We start from the raw sequence: 21165 nt of genomic DNA, 5'->3' as shown, positions 1-21165 counted from the left end.
AAATTCCTTTTAAGGAGTGGGTATACACAGCAACTAATGTCCCTATAAAATGCTCCATCTCTCCTACCCCAGGTACAATCATAAATCTAGCTCTATAAAATTAGACCTGATTACTAAGCTACTCCTTAAAACTAGGCTGCAATAGTTCACCAATTTCATAAGGAATGCCCTGTTCCACCCAACTCCTCCTATAAGGCTGTGCCGGGAGGCACTCGATATACCGGCTGTTGGGATCCTGGCGCTCAGCATACTGATGCCTGAATCCCAACAGCTGGTATACCGACAACTATGCTCCCTGTTGGGGTGGACACCCCTGGAGGGAGAATAAATAGCATGGTGCGTGTAGCACGCCACTGTGCATGCAGAGTGGTGAGAGCATTGAGCCCATAAGGGGCTCTATTGCGCTCGCCCCGCTGCCGGCATTCCGGCGGTCAGGATCCTCATAGTAGATCCGACTGTGCCAACATCTGCTCCTTAATGGGTACCTTTAGTACTTGTACAAGAAACTTTACTCAAAACATAATCTTTGTTTATTTTTAAAGCACCACGATATGCTGCAGCAGTAGGCATTACAAATTATACATATATAACAACAGAACAAGTACATATGAAGTTGAAGGAGGTTTGGACGTGAAACAGAAGGCAGAGAGTCCTACTTGTGAGAGCTTACAATGTAAACTAGAAGGAGAGGGCAATGCTGAGACAATAAAACAAACTAAGAGTGGAGATTAGGGGGATAATTTATCATTGTATATTTGCGGATTAATCTCCAAAAACACCAGTTTTCGGGGCTTAACTACAAATATTAAGTTACCCCATAATGTATCACAGATGGACCACAGCAGATATCTCTGATAACTGCTGCGATCCCTCCATTCCCGTCTGCAGCCAAATAGGTGTCTATAGGGGATGCAGTGCTGATGGATTTACCAATTTCCGAAATGCAAAGCATTCTGGAGATTGGTTCCTGCAGCTACTGCCATGACTCTTTTTGGAACTGCGGTCTCTGCGGGTGCTCAATGATACATCCCGCCATTATAAACGCATATTGCAGTGGAATTCTGGGTGCTAATATCGTGGCCAGATCGCACTGAACATATACGATTACTGATAAATGAGCCCCTAGGAAAGTCACTGGAAGTACCAAGTGGGCATCTGTACAGGTGGAAATAGACTACAGCAAAGACTGGGATGTTTGAGAGAATGCTTGACAGATTGAAGGTTCCATGAGAGTCTGGTCAGGTGAAGTAAGAAGTTCCAAATGTTTTATTCTGAAACTGTTTTTTTTTTTTTGTGTTTTTTTGGATAATGCCTGGTATATTGCTACTAGGTTGTAACACTAAACATATATGGTATATAAAATGTATCTTTCTATTTCAACCTGCCCCATATATTAGACATTTTAGACTTATTACGGCCAGTAATAATTTGATTTGATATGTACATACCCCTTTTCCACTAGCTGTTTTTACCCGTGTTTTTGCACGGGGCGCGCATCGACACGGATTTTTAGTAGGTGGAAACGGGTCAACACGGGTTGAGTGACCCGGGAATCCAACCCGGCTATTTACCTGGGTAGAACACGGTAATGACACGGATAGCGGTGCAGTGGAAACGGTCATTACACGTGTTTTCAGACCCGAGTAACGCTCTGAGACGCTGATTGGCTGCTTCTGGGGCACTGGAAGATGATGTCATCCCTGGGAGACACGCTGGGCACATGCAGGCACCGCAGCAGCAAACAACACTACGCTGGGCACATGCAGGCATTGAGGCAGCTTGCAAACAAAACACTCTGAAGTTGCACTGGGTACATACAGATATTTTTATTGCAGCAGCTTCCAAACAAACAGACAATATACAGCAGCAGAAGCTCCAGCACAGCAACATGGCTAGCCATACCTGGTCAGACACAGAGATCAAAGAGCTGCTTAATATTCGGGGAGAGGAAGAAATAAGAAGGCAGATGACTGGAACAGTTAAGGATGCTATCGTCTACAAGAACATATCCCTTATGCTGGCAGAAAGGGGCATCCAAAAAACCCAGCAACAAGTCGTTAACAAATTGAAGGCACTACGCAGACAATTCACCAAAGTACACGACCATAACCGCAAGAAAAGTGGTGCTGGGCGTATGGAATGGCCATATTATGACCTATGCTATAGTGTCTTCGGCAAAACTGCGATAACAAATCCCATAGCACTATCGTCATCCAGCTCTGCCAGTCGCCAGATGTCAGTCGACGAGGACTGTGACGAAACACAGCACAGCCTTCCCAGCTCACAATGCAGCCCATCATCCCCGCTGCTTATATCGGACAGCAGTTTCGAAGACTCGACCATCAATGATGATTCCATCAGTGCCACTATTGAGGACGTACCACAGTCTCAAGCGGAGACGTCGCAACCCCCCAAGACCACGACTTTGCGCTCAAATAGTAAGTATTACCATTACCATTACAAATACAGTTGCAGCAGTCCCTATATGTAAAGGCATGGTAATGTTGCAGAGTATAGCTAGTGTGCAGGTGGGAGAAGGCCACAAACACGTATATGCACCACTGCTATTTTTTTATAGAATCATGGTAATGTTGCAGAGTATAGCTAGTGTGCAGGTGGGAGAAGGCCACAAACACGTATATGCTACCACTGCTATTTTTATATTGTTGCTTACATTCTGTTTCATCTCCTTCACAGTCTACAACGTTCCACAGCGGAAAAAGAAACTGAACAAAACAGAACAAACGGTCAAAGCAATGAAGCCCATTATCGTGGATCACCTGCGTGAGGCAGATAGTGAGCTCAATGCCCAGGAAGATGCACGGCTTGAGAGATTTCTTGCGTCAGAAAAAGAAATGCATCAAACTTTTATGAGTCAGTTAATGACCATGCATGATAGGCAGATGAAATTTTTTGAACGCACGTTTGCACGTACCATAGGGAATACCACACAAACACAACAGCAAGACACAGCCTACCCACAGCACCCATATGGTCCATACAACTATGAGCCTCCCTCAAATCCCCCAACACAAATCCCGCAATCCTCAGAATTTTGGGTATATAGACAACTGCCTTAGAGCAGCGGGTTATAAAACAATGTTTGTGTTTTAAGGTTCTGTTTGCACTGTATCCTCAACCCTGATACATACAAATGCAAACATTATTTTGATTTTACAGAGTGCCCTGTTGGCACTTTAAACTTTTATATTGTTACCTCAGAAAATGGGCAGTGGGATCCAGATATTGGGGCTACCTTTTTATATTGTTACCTCAGGAAATGTGCGGCAGTGTGATCCAAATATTGGGGGTAACCCGATACCTGCCAAACCAAACATTAGGGTTTTTTTTTTACAGAGTGCCCTGTTTGCACTTTACTCTTTTACCTCAGGGCAGGTGTCTTCACCATGTGGCCCTCTAGCTGTTGTGGAAACACATAGCAACACGTGCTGGTACATGTTGTTCCACAACAGCTGGAGGACACATGTTGAAGACCCCTTGCGTTATGTGGAATTTTACAGTGACATGTTTGCACTTAAATATTTTATATTGTTACCTCAGAAAATGTGTGCCAACTGTTTAAAAGAAAAAATATAATAACTTTTGAACCAAATTTTTATAACTGAAAAACGAAATAAACAAAGATTGTCTGTCTTCTCTACTGCAACATTGTTTGAAGATTAGCTGCAATGGTGGCCCTTATGCACTCGCTGGCAGCGTCATGCCCCCCCACCAAGCCTGGTGCATCATGTACAGCGACCCCCGCCCCATGATCATGTATATTCCACTCGGGGAGAAAGTTTTCCTTTTGAATCTCACATATGTTATGGAGAATGCAGCAGGCCGCTACTATATCTGGCATTATTTTCAAGTCCACATCAAGCTGTCTGTAGCAGAAAGCAGCAGTAAACTGCAAACAGTCTGCGACTCCATGCTAGACACAGCTACTGCACCGGTGTCCATTGCTGCAATGCTGTGAGCAGGCCCCACCCCTCTGTTTTGGTCCTTTTGATGACATCATCTTGATGAGACAGTAAAAAGTCCATTTGTAATGACAGCAATAGGCTTTTACAGAGCTTACCCGGGTTAGGTGGAAACAGATCAGACACGGGAATAACCCGTGTCGAAGTGTAGTGGAAACGGGGGAGCCGACACGGGTTGTAGCCGTGTTAAACATCCCGGATCGGACACGGTACGTAGGTGGAAAAGGGGTATGATCTGGAAGTTTGTAATGAAAAAATAGTTTTTAATAGTTTATTTTCACCCAAAAAATGCCAAGTTAGGTTATCTAAAATTCTATGTTAATGTTCTCATGACTACACATAATAATCTGTGAATAGTAGCCTGTAGCTTTGTTGCCTGTTATAGGAGTTATTTTGACAGCATTGGGCTGTGAAATGCTGTAAATCAGTTTAGCACTGGTAGACCTTTTTTGGGATTGATTGTGAGTTTATGTATATACAGTATCACACACTTCCTCTGACCTTCCCCATTTTCCGACCCTCCTTCAGACACAGTGTCTCTCTCAGTGTAACAATGTGTTTGAGTTGGCTTTCATCCTGGTACCAGTTTCCATTGAATACAGACTTACACCAAGTCAGATAAAATTTCTGGACAATAAATATATACATTTTTATCACTCTGAGTCTTTGCTGTGTCACTTTTAAAGTTGTTTCGCTAGAAACCACAAAATACACACTTAAAATGTGAATCTAAAGTAGCCAACCATAGGCGTGCGCAGCACATTTTATTAGGGGGTGCACCGTCGGAGGGGTGTGTCTAGCACCGCCTTTTGGGCTTGTCTAGCACCATCTATTGACGGTCAACGCAATATAAAATATCCACCCTTGTACCAATCCTAATAAAGCAGATACATTGTCAGATGTTGTGTGCACCAAACAAACACCCCTGATGGCACTAACTGCAATTACACTGCTCCTCCTCAGCCTGGTCTGGCTCCCCCTCTCTTTCCTCTGCAAGCTGCAGCAGCTTACTTACAAGTCAGTCACTCACTGACACTGACAGTCGCAGACTAGTACTGCTGCTGCTGGAAAAACGAGTGACGTGTCAATGCTGCTGCCGACTGCCTGCCAGTATTGAACTTGTCTTCCTAAGAGGAACGCTGGCTGCATGCTGATCCTCATCAGTGGCTGGCATTGGCATAGCATAGAAGGAAAGAGGTGGGCATGTGACGGGTGGCCGTGCGAGCAGCATGACGTAATCACATCACGCTGTTTTTGTACATGGAGGTGGAGCTGGGAGTTTGAAAGCCGGTGGCAGTGGCACCCTTGATTAACCCAGGCGTCCGGTCAGTAATGCAGTCCTGACAGGGTGCAGTGCCGAGGGGACAGTAATCAGCCTGCTCGGTGATCGCTGCATCAGGCATGTGACATAGGGGTGCCGGACATTAGGGGGTGCCTGTGCGCACCAGGCACCCCCCCTGCGCACACCTATGTAGCCAACACAGTTAATGAACAATTGAAAAAAATCAATTAGGTACCCAAGAGAGATCCAGACATCACACAATTACACACACAAAAAAGGGGAAAAAAATTACAAAAAGCTTATTAGAGTAACAAAAATACCTAAAAACACATATCTACAAATGTATGGATGGTGTTCCTCCTTCATGACCTTCATCGTTCATGTTTTGGACCTGGTAGCGAGTTCTAAGGTACTGTAAATGAGGCATATAGCTACTTTTGCTTGCATGGATTCACATGGCGAGTGTAATTCAATTGACGCTAATGACTAAAGCAGTATATTGAACAGAGGAGAGCCTGAAGAAGATTACTTCATTCATGATTTTATTTTGAAAACTTGTTTTAAAATATTTTTTTCATCACTTCCAACAGTTTTAAATTTAGCGTAAACATCTCTTCAGATTAAAATTATAATCTTATATTGTCTAGCATGTAAACTGCTGTTCGTTTAAACTAGATCACATAAATTAGGTGCAAGGAGAGATCTGATCTGGACCTTCTCCTATAGAACTCACTTCATCTTAAGTAGAGTGAGCATATTATCCCTTTTACCTGGGACGTTCATGAATTACACAGGTTCTGTGGCTGATTATAACCAGCTGAAATGTAGGCTTGAAGTCAGCCAGCCACAGAACCTGTGTAATCCATGAGTGTCCCAGGTAAAAGGGATAATATGGTCACTCTATTTTAACAATCCAAGGTGAAACCATAGCGACTGAAGGAGGTATTGCATGCAAGTTGGACCATGATTTAACATTATTCAAGAGATCAGTTACTTCCTCCCTGCACTCTGGCATTGCATGCAGAAGTGTATGGATGCAATTATCACCTGCAGATCAGAATATATACTCAGGGCCGGTTCAAGGGCGCTCTGCGCCTCGGGCAGGAAATGGGGCGTGGCCTAATACAGGGGGCGTGGTCAATTACGCCCCCTGTACATTAAAAGCGCCGCTTGAATGCTGAGCGGTGCGCGATGACGTCATCGCGCACCGCACAGCAAAAGGTCCTCTCCACGAAGGGCAAAAGTCCTGCTTGCCCGTGGCAAGATCCGCCACTGTATGTACTGGTCAGCATGGTTACATTTTTTACGAATATGAATAATGTAATTTCAGCCCTGTTCCCTATTGTCCAATGCTATGAGTTGTGGTACCGTGCAGAAAGGGATCGTGGCCACAATAAGGTTTGTTACTGTGCATCATCAAACCACTGGACCACCCACTTCACTGGGGTAGCTGTCAGGATCTGAGTGGCTGGTCTTCCTGGGAGTGTGTGGGTCTTACAGCCATTCTGGGATAGTAGGCAAGCAGGTCTTAATGTTACAGTTAGAAACAAATGTTTATGTGCTTTTTTGTTATGCCAATAAACGTTTTTATTTGTAGTTGTGTGGTATTGGTTTGCCATCTCCATGATTGGTGTGTTGCGAGCATGTGCCAATTGTACGAAGATGCATAGCCAAGAGCCTAGGAGGGAGGCGATTAATTACTGGTTTCTTCTCCAGCAGTACTTGATAGTTAAACCAGCCACTTCAGGTGGAGGTAATATGCGGGAATCCTCTACTTGAAATATGCCATGGGTTAATGGCTTACAAAATTAGCTATAATTCCTGACCTCAGAGCCGGCATAGGCAAACTAGGCAAATGCCTAGGGCATTTGGAATGCCTAGGGGCATAAGCAGCTTATGCTGTTTAAAATGATATGCGGCATGCCTATATTCTGTGTGTGACTGCGGCTGCATTTGCATATGAAATGCTATGTTACAGTGTTTTCCTGGAAACAACTGGAATGTAGCATTTTGTATGCAGTTACAGTCACAGCCGCACACAGAATATAGGCATGTTGCATATAATTTTAATCAGCAGAAGCTGCTTGTGCATCCTAGCCACATAGCAATGCAAATAAGATGCATTTTCGGCCAAATAGGTGCCCGATGTTAGCAGAGCTGCCAGCTGACTCACGGCAGGTATGTCCTGCTGCATGGCGTATTGAGGCAAGATGTATGAGGACACATCTGTATCCAAACAGAGGCAGAGTGCTTAGCAGTCATGTGAGTGCTGTTTGTGGGAGGGTTGGTTGTGCAATAGTGTTCTGCATATGTGTAAGGGGCATTATGTGTGTTATGTGTATAAATGCATTAATAATATGTGGCATATGTGTAGGGGACATTATGTGTGTCATTATGTGTATAAGGGCATTAATAATGTGCGGCATATGTGTAAGCTACATTATGTGTATAAGGGCATTAATAAAGGTTGGCATAATGTGTAAGGCACATTATGTTTATATGGACATTAATAATGTGTGTCATATGTGTAAGGGGCATTACTGTGTGGTATTATGTGTATAAATGCATTACTAAAGTGTGGCATTATGTGTATAAGGTGCTCTACCGTGTGGTGTAACATATAAAAAGGGCACTACTGTGTGGTCTTATGTGAATAAAGAGCCATATGATGTGGTGTAATGTGAATAAGGAGCAATTCAGTGTGATGTAATGTGAATAAGGGGCACTACTGTGAGGAGTAACATATATAAGGTAAAGTGGTACTACTGTGTGATGTAACGGGAATAAGGGACACTATTGCATGATAAAATGTGAATAAAGTTGCAGTATTGTGTGCCTTAATTTGAATTGGGGGTACTATTGTGTGGCCATGCTCCTTCCCAGCAAGAACATGCCCCTTTTTGGGCTGTGCACTGAATGTGCGCACTGTTCCTATTTAAAATATAGGCGGTAGGAGCACCAAAATGAGGACTGCTATGGGTGAGGGGTGATGGTGCTGGAAAAGGGGTGCAGGGTCAGAGGCGGAACTAACGGCGGTGCTAGTGGGCACCAGCAAAAATCTTGCCTAGGGCATCATATTGTTTAGGGCCAGCTCTGCCTGACCTGCAATTTTAGCAATGTGACCGGTTCACAGTTCAGGGCCAGTAGATTATGTGAGACATCCTCAGGCCTGGTCCACTGCATATTGCTTTCAGGTCAGGTAAAGTGCAGTGGAAATTGATTACATAAACTGTGCATATACTATATGATTATCTGGTAATGAATCAGAGCAAATTACAATCGACCATTTGCTCCCAAACACTGGAAAATGGACAAAACCTGTCAGTGATTTAACCAATTTGTATGAACAACAGTTTTTGTCTATTTTCAGATTATATGCCAGATAATTGTATAGTGTATGCCCAGCTATAGTCTCACAATGCCCATACTGTTTCTTGGATGGCATAGGTATACAATACAATGCCAAGGAGCTTACTGTAAAAAATAGTATCATTAGCATATGAAAGATAAAGTGAGAAGGTAACTAAATGTGTAATTAATTAATTACCTCCATGTACAATAATGCATGTATGTAGTATACACATATATGGTTATCATTTTATTACAAACAATAATGCACTTTTATTTTTTATACAGATAGGACTTGATGTGGTTCGGTCTTATGTGAGCAAAGATTGAGTGAAGTGTGACATAGAAAAATGAGCCCAATGTGTCAAAAACTGTAAATCCAGATTTGCTTAGTTGCATGGTCACACTCGGCTCCACATAACTTATATTGTACTATCTCAGGCACACATTGGGCACAGTAGCTATTTGAGAGGGATAGAACTGTGATTCAGGTATGGGGATTTCCCTCTGTCTCCCTGTTTCTAGTTCCCATATTCTCAACTGAATCATAGCTGGAAAGACTCTGTTAAAATTGGCTGGAATGGCTGCTGTACACAAACAATACTTTCTAAACAGCATCAATATGTGATATACTTCACCCATAAAGAAACAGTTAAATTAGGTTTAGTTTCCCTCCATGCTTTCTAATAGTCAACAAAGGCTCTTTCACCCAGAGACAAATTGGCATATTCAATTAGCCCTAGCTAGTTGCCAGCTAAAATCCATGTGCCACTGGGAAAGGCTATTCAATTAAATAGTCTTTTTCCAGCACCTAAAATTAGGGTTTACCATGTGGAAATTCACTGATTCACAATTTCTGTGTAAACTGTGGCAATAATGGGTTTTCTCGGCGCGCAAACTCCTGATTTTGCCATTTTCTCACAGACTTTTCCTTACAGCTCATGAAGCTTCATGGTTCAGTCCACCATTGGGAGTTCACGCACAGAGTAATCCCTGCTGATTGAATAAGTCCGGCTGTGGTTGCTCCACCCACCTATTTTTTTATCTGCTCCAGTGGTTTCACGGGAAAAATCAGACATGCGTTGTGCTTATGTTAATGTGACAGGCACAGTAACAAATATTTCTCTCCAATCTTCAAGAGGCAGAACGTTGTTTGAATAGTGGGAACATTGCAGACAGGGCCGGAGCTTCCACTAGGCAGCTTTAGGCAGCTGCCTAGGGGCACCGAGACCTGAGGGGGCGGCCTGCTGCAGATGCCTGAAAAAGGTAGCATGGTCCTACCTCCCACAGGCATCGCAATACCCCCCGCACTCATATCTTAAAGTAGCAGCGACTGCCAAGCTCCCGTATTGCAGCCTCCAGCTCCAGCACAGGCAGTAACTTTGACAGCTCCTGGAGTCTTGGCCAGGGGTAACATGCGGCACTGCTCTTCATTCTAGGTCCTTTCACAGTCTACTCAACTCTGCATCGCAGCCTGCAGGTAAGGTGGCTGCACAGTGCACTCTCTGCATTTGATAAGGAAAGAGGGGGAGAGCAGCAGTCGGGAAGGGGGGGGGGGGGGGAGATGAGCAGCAGGCATGCACACAGTCTGGGGGAATGAGCACCAGCATGCACACAGATGGTGGAGGGTACAGAATAGCAGACATTTAACAGAGTAGTGGGGGGGGGGGGGGGGTGAGAGGCTGGGAGCAGCAGGCACCCACACAGACTGGGGAGATGGGGAAAAGAGAGCAGCCATGCAACAGACTGGGGGTGGGGGAGAGCAGCAGCATGCCTTTCACCTGAAGGGTGGGTACAGGGAAGGGGCAGTAGGCAGGAGTTTTGCCTAGGGTCCCGGGGAACCTTGCACCGGCCCTGATTGCAGAGAGGGTTGACAGAGAGTGCAGACATTCAGTGTGCCTCAGTCTGCATTGCTAGACACAATTATATCTGTGTCATATGGGCAATATCTACAAAAGTCTTACAAAAATATTGAATTATTTAATTTACAGTTATTGACGTTGAGGTCAAATCAATATATAAATGTCACATTTTTAATTAATCTGCCTCACACCCCCCGGGGAACATTTATGTGGGTGATGTTCAGCAGTAAAGTTCGATACACACTATGCAATTATTGGCCCGATCAGCCGATAACTGGCTGATCAGCCCAATATTGGATAGTGTGTATGCTGGAGCATTATCGGATATATGGTCCGATTGGGAGGTCAGCCTCTGGTGTGCTACACACGCTATCTTGTTCTGACCTCCAGATTCTGTTGAAAAGATCTGAAGGAAGTACACACTGAGCTAGAAATTGCTCAGTGGGTATAGTTACACACAAACCCGAAAATCGCTCTGTCGGCTCAAAGCTTTTATCAGATCAGTAGAAGTTATCTGATAGTATGCACCTACCATTAGGAGCATGGTTTTTTAACATTACTTTACACTGTTTTGCACAGGGGAGCAGATTTGCTTAGCCATATGGGCATATGGGGTTTTTTTTTTTTTTTTTTTTTTACACATCTGCAGTATGTTAAGCTGTGCACAAAACAGGCAAGTTAGTTACAGATATGGAGTGTCAGCAGTGCTACTCTTAACTAAGGGGGTAATTCAGATCTGATCGCAGATGTGCTAAATTTAACGATCTAGCCTGTACACACGGAACAATATTATCGTTCAGCGACCTATCTAGCTAAAATAGTTGGCTAGATCGTCCTGTGTGTACCCAGCTATACTCTGCGGGGGGACGCCCATCACATGGCTAGTTGGCCCTGCATGTCAGGCTCTCCCCCTCAAGGGTGCAAAAGCATCACACGGCGGCAACGTTTTTGCACCCGCTGAGTAGCTCCCTGCCTGCGTAGCCTAGATGCGCTGGTGGCGGCTGCCTGCCATGTCCTGGGTCGCAGCGTCTGCGTGTGACGCCACAAAGCCACTGCGACCCGTCCCTGCAATGGTCCGGACACACCTGCGTTGTATGGACTGCACCCCACCAACAGCGTTCTAACGCTATTGGCACGCCCCCACCCGCGCCATGACCGCCTCTGCCTGTCCATCAGGTCCATCAGGCAGAGGAAACCGCAGCCCTGAGATGCTGTTAGCATCTCACTGGGCCTCCTGCTGTGCACAGGCGCACTCCACAAAGGGATTCAGACCGCGATCGCTGCCGCTGCATCGATCCAGTCTGAATTATCCCCTATCTCGGTTGCCAATGCTTCCCACTGTGCCTGTCACTCCCTCTCCTCCATTCTTCCTATTCTCTGTCAGCCAATGCCCGGTTGACTATTGCCAGTGTAAGTGGGAATGAATAGCAGAGAAACTTTTAGTGCAGGCATTCAAAACCTTGGTCCTTAAGGCAAACTAACAGTGAAGGTTTTAGGGGCCTATTATCAAATAATATCTGCGTCTATGTTCCCGAAAATCCCCATTTTATAGGGTAAGACAAAAATATTAGGGATCCCAGATACCTCCATTTCCGCCCGCAGCTGCATCCCCCATAGGTTTCTATGGGGTATGTAATGCTGCCCAATGTATCAATATCAGCCTATGGGCTACAGATTGTGGAAAAAAGTTCCGGCTGGGTTCCCCCAGAACCCTCCACCAGAAATGCCTCAGTACATCGCAGTCACCTGTGACCGCGTATGTGCAGAATCCCCATCAGCCTGCAGAGCACATCACAGGGACGGGCTCTTTTCAGAGACCCTGTCCCTGCAGGTGCTAGGAGGGGTGTAGTATGGTATGCCGGCGGTCGGGCTCCCGGCGACCAGCATACCGGCGCCGGGAGCCCGACCACCGGCATACCGACAGTGTGGCGAGCGCAAATAAGTCCCTTGCGGGCTCGCTGCGCTCGCCACGCTGTGGGCACGGTGGCGCGCTACGCGCGCTACACTATTTTATTCTCCCTCCAGGGGGGTCGTGGACCCCCACGAGGGAGAATAAGTGTCGGTATGCCGGCTGTCGGGATCCCGGCGCTGGTATACTGAGCGCCGGGATCCCGACAGCCGGCATACTGAAGACCACCCGCTAGGAGATACACCCGAAGGGATCGCATTGCCTGGGCAGTAAGATACCGCCCAGATCGCATTCAATATGTTATCCTTGATAAATGGGTCCCTCTGTGATATCCATGCTTGAGCACAGGTAACTTAGTACCTCAGTTATTTTAATTTAACCATCTGCGCTGATGCCTGGATATCACTAAAATCTACACTGTAAAGGGGCATACACACGAGAAGATTTTGCTTCAATAAAGATAAAGATTTCACTTGAAATGTCTCCAGCTGTAGAATGAAAGATAAAGAGCATACAAACTGAACGATAAGTGTTAAATCCAGTGCTTCTGTTGTGGGCACACAGTTGCAACTTTGTGCATGTGAGCAGTGGGTAGCATGTGCCATGCTCGTTAGGTCCAATGTGCACATGTACACCAATGTAAGCACTTAATTTCTATCAGCAGTTAGTTTTATTATATAAATCTTTATCATAGCGTGAGAGGATTATATGTGATTGTCTGGGTCCTTCAAATAGACTGGCCAAGTGCTGCAATATTGCCAATAACATGGCCTAATGTTACAGCATGTTCCCCAGGAACACAGGATAGTAGGTAAAGAACTGAATCATGATCAGACATACAGGAAAATAATTATTTATTTATTTACTGTTATTTATATAGTGCACACACATTCCACAGTGATTTACAGATAATATCTGCACATTCACATCAGTCCCTGCTGTAGTTAAACTAAAGGGGGGTACTCACGGAGCGATATTCTAAGCAATCTGACTAGATTGCTTAGAATTTAAGCATTATCGCTCCGTGTGTACGCTCTACAGCGATGGCGATGCGCAGCCCCACGCATCGCTATCGCTGGTGCTAGATTGGCCTGTATGCAGGCCAATCTAGCGGGTCACTCACTTCACCCGCTGGGTGAAATGAGCGGCTTCCCCCGCACGCTCAGCACAGATCGCGCTGTGCTGAGCGGGGGAGAGATGTGTGCTGAGCGGTTCGCTCAGCACACATCTCTCCCACATCGGCCCGTCTATATGGGCCTTTACAGTCTATTTTACCTAGGGATATTTTTTGTCATAATCCAATTAATTAACCAGTATGAATTTGGCGTGTGGGGCAAACTGAAGGACATGAAAGAAATGTCTTAAACTTTGAGAAAACATACAAACTCTGCACAGATAGGGCCTTGGTAGGTAGCAACCCCAATCCCTCAACGCTGGGTGGCAGTAATGCTAACCACTATGCAACACTGGTGGCCATCAGTCTTTGAATATGAACACCTTCCATTTTTCTTTTTCTTTTTTTGCCACATACAGGGTTTAGGCAATTTCTCATCTCCATTGATTTAATAAAGATCCATTCAATTATACTGCTGCCATAATAATATAATAATGAAAAAAGAAGCATGTGATTGGTTAATAGTGTACTACATCTCTTATTGGTTTCAACAGCAGCAACCATGGGCTGATCAATAAAGAACATCACTGAGCAAGAACAGGTGAGAAATTGTCTGCTTCGTGTACATTGATCTGTGGGAATCAGACATTTCTTATTACAGTAGCCCACATGATGCTATTTCTAATATCATCATAAGCTTCTAAACATATACATCTGTAAATGTTACCAGTAGCTTTTTTTATATAAGCTAACTGGTTTAATTAAGCTTAGTGATCCTTTAAGTATATAATACCCAGTCACTCTGATGACATCACTCCTGTTTTTGTAATGCCTTTTCACTTGTGCAGGATCAAGAAGTAGGCTGCCCCCTGCTGGTGTTGACCTACATTCACCATGACTGGTTTTCTTCTCACATTTCTAGACACAGTGTGAAAAAAAACCATCCTGTAAATGTTCTTTGGAGCTACAAAATCCACAATAAACCACACAGAACTTTATACTAAAAGAAAAACACAAGATTTGCTCATGCATGATAGCCTGTACAATTCAACCTATAAAAAATGATGACAGGACAGAATGAGGTTTCAGTAATATAGAATTGTTTATGTAGCAGTAATTCCTTTTATGCAGAATAACATATACACTATACATGATTTAGGCTTTTCCTGCATTTGCAGTGTCTGTGTTGTCCCATCAATTATGTTGCTCATCTGCACAAAGATAAACAGTGACACATTCACATTCCAAACTCGTCCCCTTTGTCACAGTAACAATTAAAGAAAAATGTACATATAAATTAAGTTGTTTTAACCAATTTTTAAAAGTTAGGGGGATAGTTATCAAAGCTTTGGAGACAGATCAAATGGAGAGAGATTCAGTACTAAACCAATCAGTTTCTGTCATTTTATAGGCTGCGTTTGTAAAATAGTCAGGAGCTCATTGGTTGATACATTATCTCTCGCCAAGCTTGATAAATACCCTCCTTTGCAAATTATATATTGTTTACATATATATCTGTGCCCTCCTCACTGCATATGGGCTTAAGTAACTTGGAGCTGGAGCAGTGCTGTACTGTAGTTAATGTACTGTATATTTGTTTGCCTTAAACTAACAATTTATATTAAGTTGCTAAGAATATAAAAACAACAGGAAAGCATTCTATATTTGGATACATGAAAGGTTCCACAGAAATGCAATGGTCATTCTATCTGGCAGGAAAACAACTGAATGATTAAATACAAAAAGAAAACACACAGGAAATATACATTCTAAGTGCAAAGGGATCAAAAAGCAGCAATCTTATCTGGGAGACTGGAGACTAATACAGCCTCCATGGGTAATGTGTGTGAACAGAAAAATATATCCCTTAGGTGTACAGCAGGTACAAAGTTCAGCATGGCTTGTGTTTTCTTTGTGTGTAGTCTTAAGTAGTTTGCAATGGCTTGTTAAACTTTAATTCTTAACCTGTGCAGCAGAGATCGGTCCAACATCACCAGATTAAAAGATGCAGATCATTGTGGAGAGAGATATTTTGTTTCATTGTGTTAATGGTTTATTCCCATGATTGCTAAAGAACCTTTGCAAAGGACACTTATTACAGTTCAGCACACACACATTTGCTTTTCGCTGTGGTCATTTCATGGGAACAATAAACAGGCACACATTTAAAACCTGTAGTTGTTAGCACGTTACATATCTCCTGAAAGGGTCAAATGTTACTATCAAATTTACTGATCCCAAAAGTTAATAAACCATCGGAACACATTTTTGTTGCTTGTTAAAGAAAGTTCATTCTATCGGACCAACATATTGTAATTAGTGTCAATTTATTATTTTCATACATTTTCTGTACTGTAATTTTAGCTAAGATTATTTAAATAGTGCACTTACCTTTGTCTATTAAATATAGGTAATAAAGTATATGTGATTCAGGACAGGAACATGATTAAGATGTATCAGAGCTAGCCCTGTCAATTAAAGTAAAGAAACTCCCACTGCTAATCCTTCCAGGCTGTACAGCCATAGCCAAAAGTTTTGAGAATGACACAAGTATTGGTTTTCACAAAGTTTGCTGCTCAGTGTTTTTAGACCTTTTTGGCAAATGTTAATATGGTATACTGAAGTAAAATTACAAGCATTTCATATGTATCAAGGCTTTTATTGACAATTACATTAAGTTTATGCAAAGAGTCAGTATTTGCAGTGTAGACCCTTCTTTTTCAAGACCTCACCAATTTGCCCTGGCATGCTGTCAATCAACTTCTGAGCCTCATACTGACTGATGGCCGCCCATTCCTGCCTAATTAATGCTTGGAGTTTGTCAGAATTTGTAGGTTTCTGTTTGTCCACCTGCCTCTTGAGGATTGACCACAAGTTTTCAGTGGGATTAAGGTCTGGGGAGTTCCTGGCCATGGACCCAAAATGTAATGTTTTGTTCCCCAGGCCACTTAGTTGTCACATTTGCCATATGGCTGGGTGCTAAATCATCTGGAAAAGGCATTCTTCATCACCAAACTGTTCTTGGATGGTTGGGAGAAGTTGCTCTTGGAAGATGTTTTGGTACCATTCTTTATTCATAGCTGCCTACAAAACTGTGAGTGAGACCACTTTCTTGGCTGAGAAGCAACTCCACACATGAATGGTCTCAGGATGCTTTGCTGTTGGCATGACACAGGACTGATGGTAGCACTCACCTTTCGTTCTCCAGACAAGTGTTTTTCCAGATGCCCCAAACATTCTGAAAGGGGATTCAGCAGAGAAAATGACTTTACCCCATTGCTCAGTAGTCCAATATCTGTACAGATGGAGCCGCGCTCATCTGAGGTGGCTCCATCGCAGGCGTGCACTCCCGGTGTGACTAGGCGATCTGTCCACCTAGTCATGCCGGGAGTGCACAGAGACTCTCCCATACTGAGCGTCTCCGTCTGGGTACACGCCACCCGGATGGAGATACTCTCCATTCACGTTAATTTGATGCGCGCACTCGGCCGGACAGACACTCTCGCTGCTATGCGTGCCTGGGCAGGCGCGCCTAGTCACAGACTGAGCCATGACTAGCGTGGCTCCATCTGTACCTTTTGAAGAATATCGTCTGTCCCTTATGGTTTTCCTGGAAAGAAGTGGCTTTTTTGCTGCCCTTCTTGACACCAGTCCATTCTCCAAAAGTCTTCGCCTCACTGTACGTGCAGATGCACTCACACCTGACTGCTGCCATTCCTAAGCAAGCTCCGCACTGGCGATGCCCCGATCCCGCAGCTGAATCAACTTTAGGAGATGGTCCTGGTGCTTATTGGATGTTCTTGGGCACCCTGAAGCTTTCTTAACAACTATTGAACCTCTCTCCTTGAAGTTCTTGATGATCCGATAAATGGTTGATTTAGGTGCAATATTAGTAATAGCAATATCCTTACCCGTGAGGCCCTTTTTATGCAAAGGACTGATGACTGCACATCTTTCCTTGCAGGTAACCGTGGTTAACAGAGGAAGAACAATGATTTCATGCACCACCCTCCTTTTAAAGCTTCCAGTCTGTCATTCTAATTCAGTTAGCATGACAGAGTGATCTCCAGCCTTGTCGTCATCAACACTCTCACCCGTGTTAATGACAGAATCACTGACATGATGTCAACTGGTCCTTTTGTGGCTGAAATGCAGTGGAAATGTTGTTTTGGGGATTAAGTTCATTGTCACAGCAAAGAGGGACTTTGCAATTCATCTGATCACTCTTCATGACATTCTGGAGTATGTGCAAAAACTGAGGCAGCAGACTTTGTGAAAATTAATGTTTGTGTCATTTCCAAAACTTTTGGCCTTGGCTGTACTGTACATAGCGCCTTGTTATAGCTTGTGCTGTCACAGATGATGATGATGAATCTTCATTAGATCAGACACCCTTTACATCAGAAGATTCCAGGCAGGATTTTATGATCTGCAGAATCATTATACAACATTAAATTACTATGTACACAATGTAAAATGATAGATATATTTTAGGGATTGTTCTCATTATTGTGCCACATTTTTTCCAAGAGGTTGCAGTTGCCAGATAGTATAATAAGCGACCTATGATAAATGGCCCCCAGAATGAGCTGGAGAACAACATTACAAGAAAGCATCATCACAACTCACCCAAATGTGTAACTCTTCGTAGGATTTATTCAAGGTGCTGGACACAATGTAAAATGGACACGTGAAATACATATGTACAAATATTGTCGATTACATGTGTGTGTGCAGTGCTGCATATTAACACATGCATCCTGAGCAACTCCAATGCAGCATGTGTCTCCAAATGTATCTGAGTATCTAATAACACCTAAATGACTACAAAAAAATAGTATTAATTATCATAATGTAATCACCCAAATCTCTGTGTATTGAGTTAGTATTATAGATAATATCCTGCAAGCTGCATAGGGCAGGGTCCTGGCACATACAGTATACTGTAGTGCAATAGCCATTTCAGCATATGTGGTCTGGAATGAGAAAGACCTAACAGCCTTCTATCAATAATGGCATTATAGTGTAACAATATTTGAATTACACATCAATGTTTACTAATTACGCCTGCATAGTTTTATACATTAGTGTATATCATAAATCAACCGTAATGAATTCACTTAGCTTACACCAAGTTCAAATGTGCTGTGCACACAGTATTCCATGCTATTATACAAAGATATCCACTGCAAAGATAAACCCCACTTAACTACATTTATACTTGAATGATCTACTAATTATTTAGAGTGGAAAAGATTACCTGTACATGGAATTAGTCCTCACATGCAGTCTGTCACATATCTAGGTCTGTGCATATGATACTGTACAGACACTGTCCTCCACATAGCCAGTCTTTATATAACGATTGCAGATACTTCACTCCTGTACTGTGGTCTCTTCTCCAGCAGACCCCCACCCTTCCTCCCTGTATTCCTTCCTCTGGATCTTTCATTTCATATTTTTATTTTCAGAAAACACCTATTGCTTCCTTCCCTTACTTCTCTGCCTTCCTCCTCTTCTTCTTGCTGGTGGCTCCTTTTCTATCTCTCCTGCCTCTACCCTTCCTGACCATAACCATTGCAGCACCTTCCCTTTTTCTTCGGAGATTTGTCTCTTCTGTTGGTTATGTAGGCTCTGCTCCCCCCTATTTTTTTTTTTTTTTTTTTGGGGGGGGGGGGGGGGGGGGGAGGTGTAGAGTTGAAAGGTGTGAGGTACAAAAAAATAATAATCAGAAAAGCTGTCTCATATATATATATATATATATATATATATATATATATATATAGTCCCCAGGTAGTATCTGGCACTCGTGGATGAAAAATCACACTGACAACAGATAAGTCAAATATATATATACACACACACACACACACACACACACACACACACACACATACAGTATACACATGCATAGAGCAGAGCTGCAATACATGAGATACAGTGGAAATACAAGAGGAACTGGCAGACGACAGGGGAAACACAAAGGCAGGAAAATGGCTGCAAGGTGAAGGATAATACAGTAGAGGGGCAGATGACTGACTAAGTGATGTTAAGCATGCATCTTGAAACACTATCGCATGCATACTGTGATATAACCTAACATCTAAACCCTGTTCTTGGAGTATCGTTGCTCAGTTGCCACTGGATACATTAAAGCTGTCTATTTACATTTTAGTAAACGTTTCTTGAAACAAAGTTTCCGTATGCATCTTGCAATGAGTCACTGTGTTAATAATATTGTCTAGTATTACAGATATTTATTATCATTTTAACCTTCTACAGTAATTAAACAACCCAAACTTCCCAGGAAAAGGTTAATAATGCCTCAGCCTACTGAGAAATCCTCTTGTGCTCTAAAACCTACTTCTATAGAACCATCTCCAACAGGATGATGGGGCGGGACCTAGGAATACTCCCCCTCCCTGCAGCCATCTGCAGTAAATCTGCTGACATGCACAGACAGGGGAGGGGATGGGGGAGGGGAGAGACACACAGCATTATCATGGTGCTGTATTGTTGCTGCGCTGTACATTATTATAATACAACTAGTTAAAAGCCTGTACAAATGACAGACACCAGGGCTGGGCTGGATAGTGTGTGTGTGTGTGTGTGTGTAGGGAGGGGGGGTGTATTTTGCATACCTCCCAACATGACCCTCTCCAGGAAGGACACAATACTCTGCTCCTGGACTTCCCCCATCACCTGTGCTGAACAGGTTAATGAATTAGAAAAGCGTTTCACCACAGATGATGGCGTGCCTACATAAAGAGGGAAAGTCCAGAAGTAGAGCATTCTGTCCCTCCTGGAGTGGGTCATGTTGGGAGGTATGGATTTTGGTTGCTACTCACACAGGAGCTGCCGGGTTTCGGGAAGTCCTCCTGCTGGAGGCCCTGTTATGCTGAGGGTGTAGCATTAACCGTGAATATATATATATATATATATATATATATATATATAGATGCTGTATATCTGTAATGGGCAGGCTATAATGATGCTACACTATATACAACAGTACTGGCACGTGTAATCTTACCAGTCCCCACACAGCTCCCGGCCAGTCTGGGGGTAGAGGACACCAGCAGCTGGCCAGAGGGGTCTTGGCATGGCCTGTGCCGGGTGTCGGAGGGGCCAGGACAGGATCCCGCACCTCTGCCAGCATGCAGTATATATAAAGCAGCTGAGCCAATTATCTGCCTCCTCACCCACATCATCTGCAGCCCATACCTCCTCCTGGTCACCGCACTGCTCACCCCACACAGGGTATCGCCCCTTCCTGGACTGTTTCACCTTCTCCTCCCGCCAGTAAGTGGCCACACGTGTCTCTGGTGTCTCTGCTCTGAGCGCTGTGGGGCCGTCTAGTGGTTCCTGCATTCATTTTCTGGTTATTGCTGCTACTTGTTTCCGAGTCCCGGGATGGCAAGTAACTTGGGGTTGCAACATAGTATATGGAGGGGGTGCAGAGTATGCGGTATATTGCAGCAGCAATATATGGAGGAGGGGGGTTGCTCTGTGTATATAGGGGCATTATATGGAGGGGTATGAGGGTGCGGTGTTTATATAGGGGCAGTATATAGTTGGGGGGGGCAGTGTACATAGAGAATGTGTGTGTGTCCTTGTCCCAAACGGCACTCCACTGGGTGCCCTCCAGTGGCCGCCAGCGGCACCAC

The 21165-nt window shown here is 43.9% G+C and overlaps 1 long non-coding RNA gene across 1 annotated transcript; it reads right to left on the bottom strand.

Moving 5' to 3' along the window:
* Window positions 1-14440: 14440 nt before the first annotated feature.
* Window positions 14441-19120, bottom strand: LOC134909556 (uncharacterized). The gene is made up of 3 exons (XR_010175968.1): window positions 18759-19120; window positions 15890-17927; window positions 14441-14709 (listed from the first exon to the last, which is right to left on the bottom strand). It is a non-coding gene; the product is annotated as an uncharacterized LOC134909556 (long non-coding RNA).
* Window positions 19121-21165: the final 2045 nt, after the last annotated feature.

Source organism: Pseudophryne corroboree, chromosome 4, assembly GCF_028390025.1.
Source record: "Pseudophryne corroboree isolate aPseCor3 chromosome 4, aPseCor3.hap2, whole genome shotgun sequence".
In the NCBI taxonomy this organism is placed as follows: Eukaryota; Metazoa; Chordata; class Amphibia; order Anura; family Myobatrachidae; genus Pseudophryne; species Pseudophryne corroboree.
The sequence above is the reverse complement of the archived record's forward strand: the minus strand, read 5'-3'. Positions and strand labels throughout refer to the sequence as shown.